Source organism: Desmodus rotundus, chromosome 4 (genome assembly GCF_022682495.2).
Source record: "Desmodus rotundus isolate HL8 chromosome 4, HLdesRot8A.1, whole genome shotgun sequence".
In the NCBI taxonomy this organism is placed as follows: Eukaryota; Metazoa; Chordata; class Mammalia; order Chiroptera; family Phyllostomidae; genus Desmodus; species Desmodus rotundus.
The window spans coordinates 170448793-170456206 of NC_071390.1; positions in this window are offsets into that span (position 1 = coordinate 170448793).

Sequence of the window (7414 nt, forward strand, 5' to 3'; positions counted from 1 at the left end):
GCCGAAACAGTAGTTAGGTCAGGAATTAATCTAGGCTTGGTATCATGGACTTTAACACAAATGCTGCCATTTGGGGGCCTATGGTTTTCTCTTTAACAAACCATATGATATAGTTCTCAATTAGGATAATATTGTTTATGCTCTTCTGTTGCCTACTTTTTTCAGTTAGTATTTTGTGAGCGTTTCCCAAAATGCCTCAGTGTCATCTGGATATGTGTTCCCCCCATAGTAAACCCCACAGCTTCCTTTGATACACCTTGGTCTTTCACAAAGCATCCTTGGTATAGTAGGCAGTGAGACAGGTATGAACACGTAGGAATGGTAAGCTGCGTGCTGGACATTTGTGGGGTGGAGCCTCATCCCCAGGTGACCTTTCCTCCCCAGCATATTGCTGTTCACTGGGTTTAGACCTCCTGACCTTTCATTTTGCTGGTCACGTGCTTCAGGCCCTCTCCCTGACCTTTCCTCCATGGGCATGTCTCTAGCCAAGTGGTAGACCCCCTTAGAGGAGGAACAGGGGGCCAGTGAATAGCCTCACACAACTCCCGTGCAAGTGCTTGCACAACCACTCCCTTAAGCACTAACCCTTCAGGACAGAGTTCTGACCAGCATCAGATAATCTTAGGAACAAAGCCTCGGGTTCGTCGGTCACACAGGCAGAGTTTTGGTCAAACTAGAGATACTATCTAGGCCTAAGTTGTGTTTCAGCTCTAGGCCCAGAGAGCAGCAAAAGCAGGCAAAGGGACGCCAGGCTGCCATCAGGACCAGCTGCACTGACTAATGAATGACCTCTGCCGTGGTGCTGCTCAACCTGTGGAGACCTTGACCCTGAAAGGACACACCTGGACAGCTGATGAATATTCTATTGAGATCCTCCCCTGAGAACTGCCCTAAAATCCCTGCCTTTAAAACCCTTGGACAGAGGCCCCTGCAAGTTCTCTCTCTCCCTGGAGCGTGTTTGCGCCTTTCCCGTCTCCTTCACCCAGGCAGGTTCCCTCTGCCTTCCTTTGTCCTAAGCCCTCCTTTTGCTTCCTAACTCATTTCCTGAGACCATGTAGCAAAGCTGGATCACTTTTTCTACCTCTGTGGCTTTTCCAAATAAACTATCTCCTATAATTGTAGCTCCTTGGCTCTGAATTCTTTCACAGCCAAATTCAAGAACTGGGGTGGCTGAACTGAGGTCTGGAGACGTTCTGGTGCTGTTTCAGTGCTGACATCCTTACTTGGCTTCCTCACTGAACTTGCAGACAACCTCTTTGACTTGGGAGGGGCAGCTCTTCTTATCTAGCCTAAGGGATGAGGCAATCTCGGTCTGTTTGTCTAGGCCACAGCATGGGATTGCTGCCCTGGCATCCATTTTGTTTGGCCAAGCAGCCTGCAAGGGCCTTACACTGACATCAGCCTCCTCATGTAAGTGCACACCCTCGGTAACAGCCTGCGGAGTTACAGCAAACTTCCTGATGTGACTTCCCAACAGTCCTTGTGAGCAACAGTCTCCCCTGCCTCCTGGGGCCTTTCTGGTTTGAATTGCACAGAAACCCCAAAGCATTTTACCCTCAGACCCTACTAAAGGCATGCGCCCCAGTCTTGCCTCTCTCTCAGCCTGAACCCAGCCTTGACCTCCTTGTGTCACCCCTTGAGGCACACTGTGTACTCTGCTAGGACCTATGAGTAATAAACTCCTGTATTTCAACTTTCTTTTGGTCTATTGCTAAATTCTACTCACCGTTCACCCTGTGTTCCACTGAACAAATGTTAATTTAATGAGCTCTAACACCTGTCCAGGTTGAACAGCTTGCTGAAGGGTAGAAGGTCAATAAGACTTGTTTGAAAACCTGGCTATGAGAGTGTCCATCAGGACACACGTCGAGAGTCTGCACACCATCTACAGCTGGCTATAGCTGCACAAATGTACAGATATCCCCAGCCCTAGTTGCAAGGTTGTGAAAGAAAACTTCTGTCTGGACACTTGTTAAAAATGGCAAGGAAAACTTTATTCAAGACTCTTGCCATAGGGGAGAGAGATTGAACTCAACTCTGAATGCAACAGGAACGTGTAGTGATTTATAAGCAATGGGCAGGGTGAGGGACAGGATGGAAAATTACTAAGAGAAGCTTTGTTAATTATTAAGATAGGAGGAAGTTAATTAGAGATCAAGGGTGAGGGAAGAGAAGCTATATGGCCATCAAGGATGGAGGGATTCTTGACAAACTGACCCAGTAGGACTGAGCTCAGCAGGCAAAGGACCAGACCAACTCAGGAAGAGGACTCTAAGGAGCCTGACTGAAGTTTGGCCAAGAAAGGAGTCCTTGTCATGGCCACGGCCAAGAGGTTCTAGTAGCCCCTGGACTCCTTTCGTTTCCCTCCAACTGAGATTGTGACTTTTCTGCTTTTCCATAGCCCTTTGTCTGTCTTTGGAAACTAAGACGTTTGCAACCTGGAGTGATCACTTCCTTTGGCAGCTGCTCTATTTGTCCTGGGCTGATCCAAGGCCAGGGAGAAGGGGAGCGGGGTGGGGGTGGTTGATGGTGGCTCCAGAGAGGGGAGGATTAGCTGGGAATGTATCCATGTGGTGTAAATTTTCTTTTTTTTCTGCGAAAATACTTCCTGAGTTCTGAATGTCAGGGAATTTATTCCACAGAGTGGAAAGCTGCTTTCATGCTCCCAGGATATCTTCTAAATGAAAATACAGAGTCTGTGCAGTGATTTGGTAGAAACTTTCCCCGTAGAAAGTCCTATTATGTTTGTGTGCCTATTCGTACACAATCCTAACCCAGGGGAGAAAACTGCTACTGTCCTGTAGGTCTGGATACCCGGCATGTGTGGGTAATGGTAAAACTCAGTCCTCTGGCCTCATTTGGGGACCATTACTGTGACTTTAAAATTCAAGATATATCACTTTCCCAGAAAAGGCAGCTTGAATGTAGACACAGCCTTTGGGTGATTAATGATTAGAGTCCCTTAAGAGTGAGCTCCGGAGGAGCCAGACAAATGGAATTGAAATGTTGCACGTTACTCAGCGTTCCCTCAGATGGCTCAGAGTCCCTGAATGCAGGCCATTTGTTAGACCCTCTGAAATGTCAGCTGCATTTTCAACTATCTGAAGGTTTAGGGAGAATCTCGATTGCGGGAGGGTTTCTTTTTTCTTTTACCCAATGTAGTAATTGTCTTTAAGATTAATGTTCCATTGTCTCCATGGTCTGAACAGAAAAACAAAGTTACAAATACATATTCACAAGAATGTTTAAGAAGGAATCTCTTAGTGCAGGGCCCAGCACATAGTAGGCCGTAAATAATAGTAAGCATTGTTATCATTAATACATTCCATAAGCATTTGGTGTTTTGATCTGTCCAGGATCTAGTTCTTAGGATTGAATCCAATTTCTGGAATTCTTGTATCAACACCTTTAATTTTTTCAGGGGGAGGGTGGTTCAGATCATGTTGAGAAAGTTGTCCCTTAGCAAAGACTAATAATCATAACAACTAATTATTTACCACAACTTAAACCACTGCCAGGCACTTGGCACGGATGCTGTTATTTACTCTCCACAATGACCCCATGAAGGGGTGCACTGGGGAAGGTGAAGAAAGGCGCTGTTACGGAGGACCCAAGAATACAGTGGCTTGAAAGGCACAGAAGTGTATTTCTCCTCTGGTAATGGTGCTGAGGCAAGGGGTCCAGGCCAGTGGGGTCAGCTCTGCTCCCGGCAGCCACTCAGAGGCCCAGTGCCTTCCATCTGTGTTTCTCAGCCATTCTTTCTCTAATCTTCCACAGCTCTTTGCCCTTGTTGTGGTTATGGCACGTACTTCCCACTTTATGGGGCAATTACTGGATCACGTGGCCTGTGTTGAAAGTGACTGTTAGTTTTTCCGGAGGAGAGAACAACAGCTTCCTCACATATACCCTAATTATCTAGCACAGGGGTCAGTAAACCATGGCCTGGGGGCCTAATTTGGCTTGATGCCTGTTTTTATATGGCCCTCGAGTTAAGAATGGCTTTGACATGTTTAAATGTTTGAAAAAAATCAAAAGAAGAATAACATTTCATGACACATAAAAACGAAAATTATATGAAATATAAAATTCAGTGTCTATAAATGAAGTTTTATTGGAATACAGTCTCTCATTCATTTACATATGACCTGTGGCTATCATTTACATATCAACAATGGCAGAGTTGAGTGGCTGCAATAGAGACCATATGGCCACAAGGCTAAAAATATTTACTATCTTGCTATTTACAGAAAGAATTTGCAGACCCCTGATCTAGCGCATTAACCATTTTTGAACAAATTGTGCTGGAGTTGACTTCAGGGGCAGGAAAAGTCTTGGCTTGAAGAAGAAAGGAGGAGGGAATCCTTCTCAATACTGTGATAAATAAACTTCACCCTTTGGATGCCCTGTAGGGGGTGGTATTAATGGGGTCTCTCCTGAGGAACAGGAAACCCTGCACTAAGCCCTGGATCTGGCTCCTTTTTACCCCAGAAAGAAAGGTAAGTTTTATTCCATCCACATCTCCATGTTATTCCAGAAGAGCGGAGAGAACGTATGATGTCATCACAGAATACTAGTTGCAAAGGGGGAAAACATAGTTCTACAGGGGGGAGGGGAAGGGAAGGGGGAGGAAGAGCAAGGCTGTTGAAAGTGGGGGAGGGAGGAGCTGGGGAGGGGAAGGAAGTCCAATGACCTCTCTTAAATGTGAATATTTGAGAGATTATGCTGTTAGTTAGTTTCAAAACTCTATTTTTATGCATATTCCATGAGTTCATATTTGACTTTGAACAAATTTTTAAATTCCACCCCTTACAAAGTGCTTTATGATCAAGCAGGAAGCCTCCACTTCCCCATTGCAAGGCTAGTTGACGCTACCTCTTCCCTATCGGTGCCCCAGACTCATGTGCCCTTTCTGTCCCCCCACCCCCAACATGCTTCTCAGCACAGGCCTCTGCAGGCTGATCCTTTTTTTCCTAGGATGCTTCCCCTTATTGGTGGAGCTCATTGTCCTACGAGAGGTCTCAGCTCAAACATCACCTCCACCTGGGAACCTTTTCTGACCACCTTCCATAAAACAGGCTCCTTCCTGTTATTATTTTCTACTTTAATAGCCCCCAGAGAACTTATTACAATTGTGAATTGTACAATCATTTGTTGGTTTACTTGATTTTTTGTCTTCCCAACTAGAATGTAAGTTCCACAGGGCAGAGGCCACCTCTCTTTCGTTCAGTCATTCAAAATGTAGTAAATAACTAGGTTTGGAAGTTTCCCTAATCTCTGGGGATGCAAAGGTCCACAGGTATTGAGTAGCACACGGTCTTTCAGGAAGACAATATTTGAATAGTTTAGAGCAAGAAAAGCACTTGGATTAAGTAGTAGTGGTCTGGAGCTCTGTGTTTTATGGAGGACGCCAGACATAGTTTTCTTTACTTTCGAGTTTGGCCCAGAGTTCGTTTTGGCCAGTACTTCCTTGGGCATTTTCTATGCAAATGGCTGTCTTGCCTTAGACACAGTCAATGAGAGTCAGGCTTCAAGATGGCCCCAGTGACCGTCACTTCTGATATTTACACCCTTGTGGAGTCTCCACGTGTAGACTGAATCAGAGCTGAACTTGTCCTCAATACTCTAAGAATGATGGTGTATGACTTTCAAAGCCAGTATTAAAGGCAGCTTCCACTGTAATGCTTGGACTGCTCACCCTGGGGAAAGCCAGCTGCTGTGCCAGGAGGATATTCAAACAACTCTATGAGAGGCCCACATGGAGGAAAACAGGGGCCTCTGGCCATCAGGCAGCCCCAGTCTATTGGACTAAAAGTCTAGCTCCTCCCCCAAATCCTGTCCTACAGAAACTGTGAGAGATAAAAATGATTATTAATTCTTTAAGCTACTGAGTTCAGGGGCTGTTTGCCATGCAACAATGGATAACTAAAACACCGCTCTTTTGGGGACTCTGTGGTTGGTCAGAGAGAGAAACATTTAGCATCTCTTATCCTCCCTCCCTTCTTACTTTGCTTGTGCCCAGCACAAACTGCCGTGGCTGCATCAGCCAGAGAGAACTTGGTTCCTGTCTCTGTGTTGACGACAGATGCCAGACGTTTGGACTGAATGTTTGTGTCCCTCAAAATTCACATGGTGAAGCCCTAAGCTGGGTGTGATGGCATTTGGAAGTGGGGCCTTTGGAAGGCAGTCGGTATTAGATGAGATCATGAGAATGGGGCTGTCATGATGGGGTTAGAGGCTTTAGTAGAAGGAGGAGGAGGGAGGAAGAGGGGGAGAAGAAGGAGCAGAGGAGAAAAAGAAGGAGAGAGAGGAGGAGGAGGAGGAGGAGGAAGAGGCAAAGAAGGAGAAGGAGGAGGAGGAGGAGGAGGAAGAGGAGAGGGAGGAGGAGGAGAAAAGAACTCTTTTTCTCCCCGCATGCATGGGGAAAGGCTGTGAGAGGACACAGAGAGAAGGTGGGGATCTGCAAGCCACAGAGAGCTCTCACCAGAAACCAAACTGGCCAGCACCTAGATCCTAGACTTTCCATAACTGTGAGAAGTATATCTCTGTTGTTTAAGCCACACAGTCTGTGGTATTTTGCTATAGTTGATCAAGCTAAGATACCAGATCATTGTTTTCTTGCTCTTGGAAGACATGACACACTCTGAGTCAGTATTTCGTGCAGTTTTGGTTTCATTGATGAGATTGGAGGATCCTAGCAGATGAAGAAAGATTTTACCTGGTCTGTTGAAGGCACAGCTCTCTGGCTTCCTCACTAAGTGGCACCCTTAATGCACAGACATTTGATGGTTTTCCACTGGACTCACTTCCTGAGTCTCTGGCCTTGGTGCCCAGAGAAAGGAATGCATGTGAGCTTCAAAGCACAGGCTGGCCAGCAGTTCCTTATTTCAACCCCGCCTCATCAGCTTTTGAGTTCATGAAATTCCTTTGAGACTCAAGATATATTAGTCTTAATTTTTAGTGCTATTGTATGTATTTATATTTCCTGTAGCTTCCTGTACCTTTGGGGAGCTGAGGTGTTATTCTGCAGTGAGGAGGCGGTGATAACCTTTTATGTCTGAGAGCATGCATGAGGAGACTGCAGGGCCTTGAAGAAAGACCACAGAAAGGATGGTGCTGAGGTTCTGAGCCTGTAAGATTTCCTGACAAGGGATAAGTACGAGACTTATGGACAAGGTAAGAGACAGACATGAAGGAACGTTCTTCCAGTTTCTAGAGCACTAAGCACAAGGAGACTTGGACAGCATGACTGGCTTGTCCAAGCAGGCTGCCACTCTGCCATCACATCCCGTTTTAGAAATGCCACCCCAACTTCCTGATTCCATCATAAGGCAGAAACTTGCCACTTACTGCACCTCAAAGCAGCGTCTCGTCGGTGCACAACAGTCTCGTGTTCACTACCTGACTTGGAGACAGG